This window comes from Panthera onca, chromosome B4 (assembly GCF_046562875.1).
Source record: "Panthera onca isolate mPanOnc1 chromosome B4, mPanOnc1 haplotype 2, whole genome shotgun sequence".
NCBI classification, from domain to species: Eukaryota; Metazoa; Chordata; class Mammalia; order Carnivora; family Felidae; genus Panthera; species Panthera onca.
This window is the reverse complement of record NC_138345.1, coordinates 118,682,583-118,690,552: the sequence shown is the minus strand read 5'-3', so window position 1 is coordinate 118,690,552 and position 7,970 is coordinate 118,682,583. Positions and strand designations below refer to the sequence as shown.

General features: G+C 36.5%; 1 pseudogene; it reads left to right on the top strand.

Annotated features, from left to right (window-relative positions):
* Positions 1-871: 871 nt before the first annotated feature.
* LOC145715634 (BBSome-interacting protein 1 pseudogene) lies at positions 872-6,342 on the top strand (annotated as a pseudogene).
* Positions 6,343-7,970: the final 1,628 nt, after the last annotated feature.

Here is a 7,970-nt window from a genome sequence, read left to right as displayed (position 1 = left end):
TGTCAAAGATTAGTTGGCCATACATTTGTGGGTCCCTTTTTGGGTTCTCTATTCTGTACCATTAATCTATGTGTCTGTTTTTGTGTCAGTACCATACTGTCTTGATGATTACAGCTTTGTAATACAGCTTGAAGTCCAGAATTGTGATGCCTCCAGTTTTGATTTTCATTTATGGATTACTTTGGCTATTCAGGATCTTTTGTGATTACATACAAATTTTAGGAGTGTTTGTTCTACCTCTGTGAAGAATGAGCTGGTGTTATTTTGATGGGGATTGCATTGAATATGTAGATTGCTTTGGGTAGTATTGACATTTTAGGAATATTTGTTCTTCCAATCCATGAGCATGGAATGTTTTTCCTGTTTTTGCATCTTCAATTTTTTTCATGAGCTTTCTATAGTTTTCAGTGTATACATTTTTTCACCTCTTTGGTTAGATTTATTCCTAGGGATTTTGTGGTTTCTGGTACAATTGTAAATGGGATCAATTCCTTGATTTCTCTTTCTGCTACTTCATTATTGATGTATAGAAATGCAGCTGATTTCTGTACATTGATTTTATATCCTTCAACTTTATATCCTTCAATTCATGCATTAGTTGTAGCAGTTTTTTGGTGGAGCCTTTTGGGTTTTCCACATAGAGTATCATGTCATCTGAGAAGAGTGAAAGTTTGACTTCCTCCTTGCCAATTTGGATGCCTTTTATTTCTTTGTTTTGTCTCATTGCTGAGGCTAGGACCTCCAACACTATGTTGAATAACAGTGGTGAGAATGGACATCTTTGTTGTGTTCCTGACCTTAGGGTGAAAGCTCTCAGTTTTACCCCATTGAGGATGATATTAGCAGGGGGTCTTTCATATACGGCCTTAAGATGATGAGGTATGATCCTTCCATCCCTACTTTCTTGAGGATTTTTATCAAGAAAGGATGCTGTATTTTGTCAAATGCTTTTTCAGCATCTATTGAGAGGATCATGTGGTTTTTATCCTTTCCTTTATTAATGTGATGTATCATATTGATTGATTTGTGGGTATTGAACCAGCTGTGCATCCCAGAAATAAATCCTACTTGATCGTGGTGAATAATTCTTTTAACGTATAGTTGGATCTGGTTTGCTGGTATCTTATTGAGAATTTTTGCATCCATGTTCATCAGGGAAATTGGTCTGTAGTTTTTCCTTTTTAGTGGCGTGTTTGTTTGGTTTTGGAATCAAATTATTGCTGGACTCATAGAATGACTTTGAAAGTTTTCCTTCCATTTCTATTTTTTGGAATAGCTTCAAAAGAATAGGTGTTAACTTTGCTTTAAATGTTTGGTAGAATTCCTCTGGAAAGTCATCCGGCCCTGGACTCCGGTTTGTTGGGACATTTTTGATTACTGATTCAATTTCTTTACTGATTATAGGTGTGTTCAAATTTTCTATTTCTTTTTGTTTCAGTTTTGGTAGCTTATATGTTTCTAGGAATTTGTCCATTTCTTCCAGATTGGCCAAGTTGTTGGCATATAATTGCTCACAATATTCTTTTATTATTGTTTGTATTTCTGCAGTGTTGGTTGTGATTTCTCCTGTTTCATTCATGATTTTACTTATTTGGGTCCTTTCCTTTTTCTTTTTGATCAATTTGGCTAGGAGTTTATCAATTTTGTTAATTCTTTCAAAGAACCAGCTCCTGGTTTCATTGATCTGTTCTGTTTTTTTTTTTTTTTTTTTTTTGATATCATTGATTTTTGCTCTAATCTTTATTATTTCCCTTCTTCTGCTGTTTTTGGGCTTTATTTGCTGTTCCTTTTCCAGCTCTTTTAGGTGTAATGTTAGGTTTTGTATTTGAGACCTTTCTTCCTTCTTTAGGAAGGCCTGGATTGCTATATACTCCCTTTTTATGACCGCCTTTGCTGCATCCCAGAGGTTTTGGGTTGTTGTGTTTTCACTTTCATTGGCTTCCATGTTGGGGAGTTCTCTTTCTATATGTTTGGTAATATTTGTATAAATTAGGAAATACTTGTTCCTTGTAGGTTTGGCATCTACTTGTGCAATCATTGTTGCCCTTTTTTTGGAGGGAGGGTAGATCATAGGTTTTTAGTTATTGATTCAAGTGCTTTAGTAATCATAAGTCTGTTTAGGATTTCTATATTTTTTATGAGAGTTTGATAATTCAAATGTTGTTTTTGAAAAATGTATGTATGCCTTTTTTTAGGTTTCAAATTTATTGGCATCAAGTTGTTCAAGCATTCTCTTAAGACACTTTACATTTCTAATGTATCTGTAATTTTATATCTTTTTTAAAGTCTAATATGATCAATGTACCTTGGTTCTTTTTCTTATTTGGTCTTGCTAGAGGATTGGCTTCATTTTGATCCTTGCCAAGACTCAGGCATTGGTCCTGTTGACCCTCTTTATTTTGTTCTTTGTTTCTATATGATGAATTTCTGCTCTTTTCATTTCTTTTTTTCTACTCCTTAACTTGGGTTTCTGTTTTCAATTTCTAATTTTTTGAGTTAGATGCTGAAGCCATAGCCTTTTGATTTCTCTTCTTATCTAGTATATGCATTTAAGGCAACAATTACCTCTTCGTACTGAGTATTGAGTTGCATACAACAATTTTGATAGGTAGTACCTTTATTGTCATTCAGTTTTGAATAGTGATACTGTCCTTTATGATTTATTTTCAGTCCTATAAATTATGTACAAGATATTTTAAAATTTCCTAACATTCATGGTTTTGAGGTTTATTTCTAAACTATTAGTTTCTAATATTATAGTACTTTGGTCACAAAATGTGGTCTGTATGGTACAGAATGTTTTGACTTTATTAAATCCTGCTTTGTGAGCAAGTATCCTGTCAATATTTGGTAAATTATTCATATGTTCTTGAAAACAAAATGTATTCTTTAAATTTTGGTGTAGGATATAAGTTGTAGTTCATTTGGTGAAGTTTGCTAATTGTTCTGGTACTAATTATGCTTCTTTTCTTACTGCTTTTTATATAGCAGTTATAGTAAGATGTTAAAATATTTCCCCAATGATTATGGATTTGTTCATTTTTACTTGTGAGTTTTTTCTAAATATATTTTATCTATCTATCTAGTAATCTCTATACCCAACATGGGGCTCAAACTCATTACCACAAGATCAAGAGTCATATATTCTTATGACTGAGGCAGCCAGGTGCCCCTCTATATATTTCAAAGCTATGGTATTCAGTATATACAGGTATAAGATGATTATATATTTCTGAAAACATTATTCATTTTATCACTACATAGTAATATTTTTAGTTAAATATATATTTAGTCATATTTAGTCAAATATATTTAGTCAAATATATATTTCTCTCAAATATATCAGTGTGGAGCCTTCTTGGGATTCTCTCTCTCTCTCTCTCTCTCTCTCTCTCTCTCTGCTCCTCCTTCCTTTTCTCTCTCTCTCAAAGTAAATAAATAAACAAACATAAAAAAAACCATACTCACATAAGGTGAGTGAATATTTTTGGCATTCTTTTATGCATTCTTGATGCTTCCCTAGTTCCTTTTGTTTCTTTACTTTCATTTTTTCATTTCATTTCATTTCATTTGCTTCATTTACTTTCATTTTTCATTTAATTTTCTTCTTTCTGAAGAATATCCTTTAGTACCTTTTTCAAGGAGGGCCTGTGAATGGTAAATTCTTTCAGTCTCAGTCTTTGTTAATCTGAAACATCTTTATTTTGCTCTCATTATATTGTATTTAATTGAGTGATAATAGGATATAGTAAAATACAAATAGCTCAGTTCAATGAATTTTGATAAACTATCACCAAAACAGCACACAGGACATTTCCTTTACTCCCCAAATTCCCTATTCCTGTCAATCTCATCCCCCATCTCCATTCTAGAAACAACTGCTGTTTGGTTTTCTGTTGTCCTTAGATTAGTTTTAACTCTTTTAGAGCTTCACAGAAATGGAATCATGCAGTATATACTTTTGTACTTGGCTTCGTTTATTCACAATATTTTTGCAATTCATACAAGTGTTGTGTATTTAGTGCTTTTTAAAAAAATTTTTGAGTAGTATTCCATCATATGAATAGACTACCATATGTTTTTCATTCTCCTACTGATGCACAGTGGGTTTTCCCATACACCAGCCTTATCTATGGCCAGGTATCCATTGCTCTGAGATCTTTTTTTTTTTTAAGTTTTTATTTATTTATTTTGAGAGACAGAGAGAGTGCAAGTGGGGGAAGGGCAGAGAGAGGAAGAATCCTTCTGTGCTGTCAGCAAGGAAGATCCATGCTGTCAGCACAGAGCCCTGTGTGGGGCTTGAACTCACCAACTGTGAGATTATGACCTGAGCCGAAATCAAGAGTCAGATGCTTAACAGATTGAGCCACCCAGGTGCCCCTGCTCTGAGATCTTAAACAGTCACTCAAAAAGCCAAAACCCATTCTCTGACACCATCTAATAACACCAGCTCCTCACTTCCTGGATTTTGATTCCTCTTTCATCTTTCAAATTTCTTACACTGATGCTACCCTCAGTTCTTTCAGTTTTTTGACCAGTCCTTGAGAAGTGTCTTAAAACCCAAGGCTTTTTATGATGATACAGTTCTTTTCCAAATTTCTCAGCACAAGTTGGGAGTGGTTGGTGCATGGGATCACTGTTAAAAGGATCTTTCATACATAATAGTCAGTCATGACATTTTAAGAGCATGTATCATGTGCAACTTATTTAATTAAGTACTTAATTTAGATGATTTTATTTAATCCTTACTACAATTCTATGATTACTCCCATTTACAGATAAGCACACTGAGGCTTAGATAAGCTCAGCAAGATGACACATCTAGTAAATGGCAAGTCAGAATCTGAACTCAGATCATGTCTATATTTTGCATTTTTAAGAATTGTTTTGCATTGCTGGACAGTAAATTCTACTTTTAACTTTGTCAGGAAAGCTTCATACATTTTGCCAGGGTGATTACCCATGATTCCTTTTCTTTCTGAGGCCAAGTCATCAGTTAGCCTGCAGATTTTTTTATTTCATGATTCATGGGCTGCTGTGTTTTCTCTAGGAAGTGTGGCTCACTCTCTAAGGAGAGCCTCATTTTTGGGTGATGATCCTGTGGTCAGAAATCCTTTTCCTTCCATTTCTCCTTAGGGATAACCAGCTTTCTGGTGAACTAGAAGGAAACCAGAAAGGAGAAATTCAGCCTCTGCTATTATAGGCAGGTCCAAGTGATGCTCTCTTGTCTTCTGGAAGACCTTTTGGTTATTTAGTGATTATTTTTACAACTCAGTTGGGCATTTGGTTAGAGTCTCTTGGATTAATTAAGCAGTGGTAATTAACTGAGTCTTGGGCCTCCATGGAACAGTTGCAGTTGGTTATTTCTAAGTTACCATGATGATAGCTTTAAATCTCTCAGGGAATCTTACACAACTTCTTTCTTGTACCTGGACAGTACACAGCTGATTTCCCGGAGAATTTTGGTGCCCTATTTGTGTGAATAAAAATAATAAGTATAGATGAGGTAGATAAGCCAATTGGCTACTTGTAATTCAAACTTTCCCAGGTTGTCCCTTAACTTATGGTGTAAGAGAAAAAAAAATCCAGAATACAGTGAATGGAAAAGAAATATATTGAAGTTTGGTCTATAGAGGAAAATGTAGTTACTGGAATAATTCAGGTCAAATCCATATTGGAGGGAGACTAAACAAAGAAAGGGAAAATGGTAAAGAGAGAATAGGGAAACAAAGCATATGAAAAACTGGAGCCGGGGCGCCTGGGTGGCTCAGTTGGCTGAGCATCCGACTTAGGCTCAGGTCATGATCTCATGGTCCGTGAGTTCAAGCCCCGCGTGAGGCTCTGTGCTGACAGCTTGGAGCCTGGAGCCTGCTTCAGATTCTGTGTGTCCCTCTCTCTGACCCTCCCCTGTTCATGCTCTGTCTCTCTCTGTCTCAAAAATAAATAAACATTAAAAAATAATTAAAAAACAAAACAAAACTGGAGCCACCTGGGAAGAGATGAATCTTTCCTCTTGTAAGCTTGAGTCAAGAACCGTCAGTCATCTTGGTAACACCAGGTTGGATGCCTAACGTTCCCATGAAAAAACCAGGAGAAATTTCAGGAAAAAACTTAGCTGTATCCAGCAATTCAGATATGGCGAAGTGAAGTCAATGTTCCAGAAAATTCTTCCAAATCAAGTTGTCTGTGGAAGATATAACTGCAATGGTGCTGTGTAAACCCAAACTTTAACCCTTAAAATTTCTGAGCCTGGAAAAACTGAAGAAAATGTAGCAAGTGGCCCAAGATACAATTCACCAACAAGAAAGGGCAGAAAAGGAACAGCAGCAAATAACTCATTGAATGATAATTTAGCATTTATTTTTTTATTTTGTTTATTTACTTATTTTTAAATTTTGTCAATGTTTATTTTTGAGAGAGAGAGAGAGAGAGAGAGAGAGAGTCATAGAGCATGAGCAGGGGATGGGCAGAGGGAGAGGGGACACAGAATCCGAAGCAGGCTTCAGGCTCTGAGCTGTCAGCACAGAGCCTGATGCAGGGCTTGAACTCATGAACCATGAGATCATGACCTGAGCCAAAGTTGGAGGCTTAACTGACTGAGCCACCCAGGTGCCCTGATAATTTAGTGTTTACAGAATACCCTACCTCACTTACTATTAGCAATAGCTAGAAAATAATTTGCATCTGTATGCTAAAGATAGTAGGTGTTAATAAACTGATAGTGCTCATATAAATAATATAAAAATACTCAAGACTAATGAAAGTTGTGAATTTAGATGCTTTGGTTTGTATTGAACATAAGCAATTAAAAAACTTTGAACTATCCCCTCCCTCTCGAAAAAGCATATGAAAAACTGGTTTTTCTCTTAAATGAGGAAGAATAGTAAAACACATTAAGGCCACATGGAAAGAATATAGATCAGGAAGATATCCTGGTTTGGAGAGTAAGGACTCCGAATTATTAATGAATTTAGAAGGATGATTCCAGAGTTTGATTTATGCCTGTAGGGAACAGCCCAGAGTTCAGACTAAACAGCCAGAGAGAATGAAAAGCCTCAAGGTAGACACTGGATGTGTTTTCCTGTCCAAACTCCTGTTCATTCCAAGGCAAGCAGAGAAATGGAATCATGCTACAGTTTGGTCTTATTGTCTATATTGAGGATCAATCATTATGAAGTGTATGGTAGATACAGACATGTGTCCAGAAGTGGCCTACTTACTAGTTCCATAGTGTGTCAGATGATAGGTTCTCGCTAAAGGGAGGAGCTATTTGTCCTCAGGAGCAGTGACCAAGGCGGGAGAGAGAAGGAGAGTATCTCCTTGGGTTTGGAGAAGACCCAAAGTCCCCTGGTCACTGAGTGTGAAGCAGCAACATGGCAAGGTCTCTTGCTACTGATTTCCTTTCAAGCCTTAGGGTCAGTGTCAAAGGTCCAGAGGCTGGTCAGAATGGAGTCACACGATTGGGTTTCACAACCTGTACCTTGCAGGTTTGGATGATCCATTTGTTGAGGCAATTGGGATCCTGAGTGAACAGGTTCACCTTTTAGGCCCTGTATGCTGTCCCATAAGAGGGGAAATCTTCTGGGGAAGTGTATGAGTCAGAAATTTTCAGAGAAGCAGAACCAATAGGACAAGCACAACAAACAGGAATTAAGGAATTTAAGGAATTGGCTCATGCAGTTGTGGGGGCTGGAAAGTCTAAAATCTCTAGGGCAGCCGGACAGGCTGGAAATTCTGGTAGGAGTTGATGATGCAGTTTGAGCCTGAAGGTAGTGTGGGGGCAGAAGTCCTTCCTCTTTGTGGGACCTCAGTCTTTTCTCTGAAGGCCTTCAGCTGATTGGATAAGGACAACTGACATTATAGAGGTCCATTTGCTTTACTCCAGGTCTACTGACTTAAATGTTAATCTAAATAATACCTTCATAGCAACATCTAGACTGATGTTTGAGCAAAAAATTGGGCACCATGGC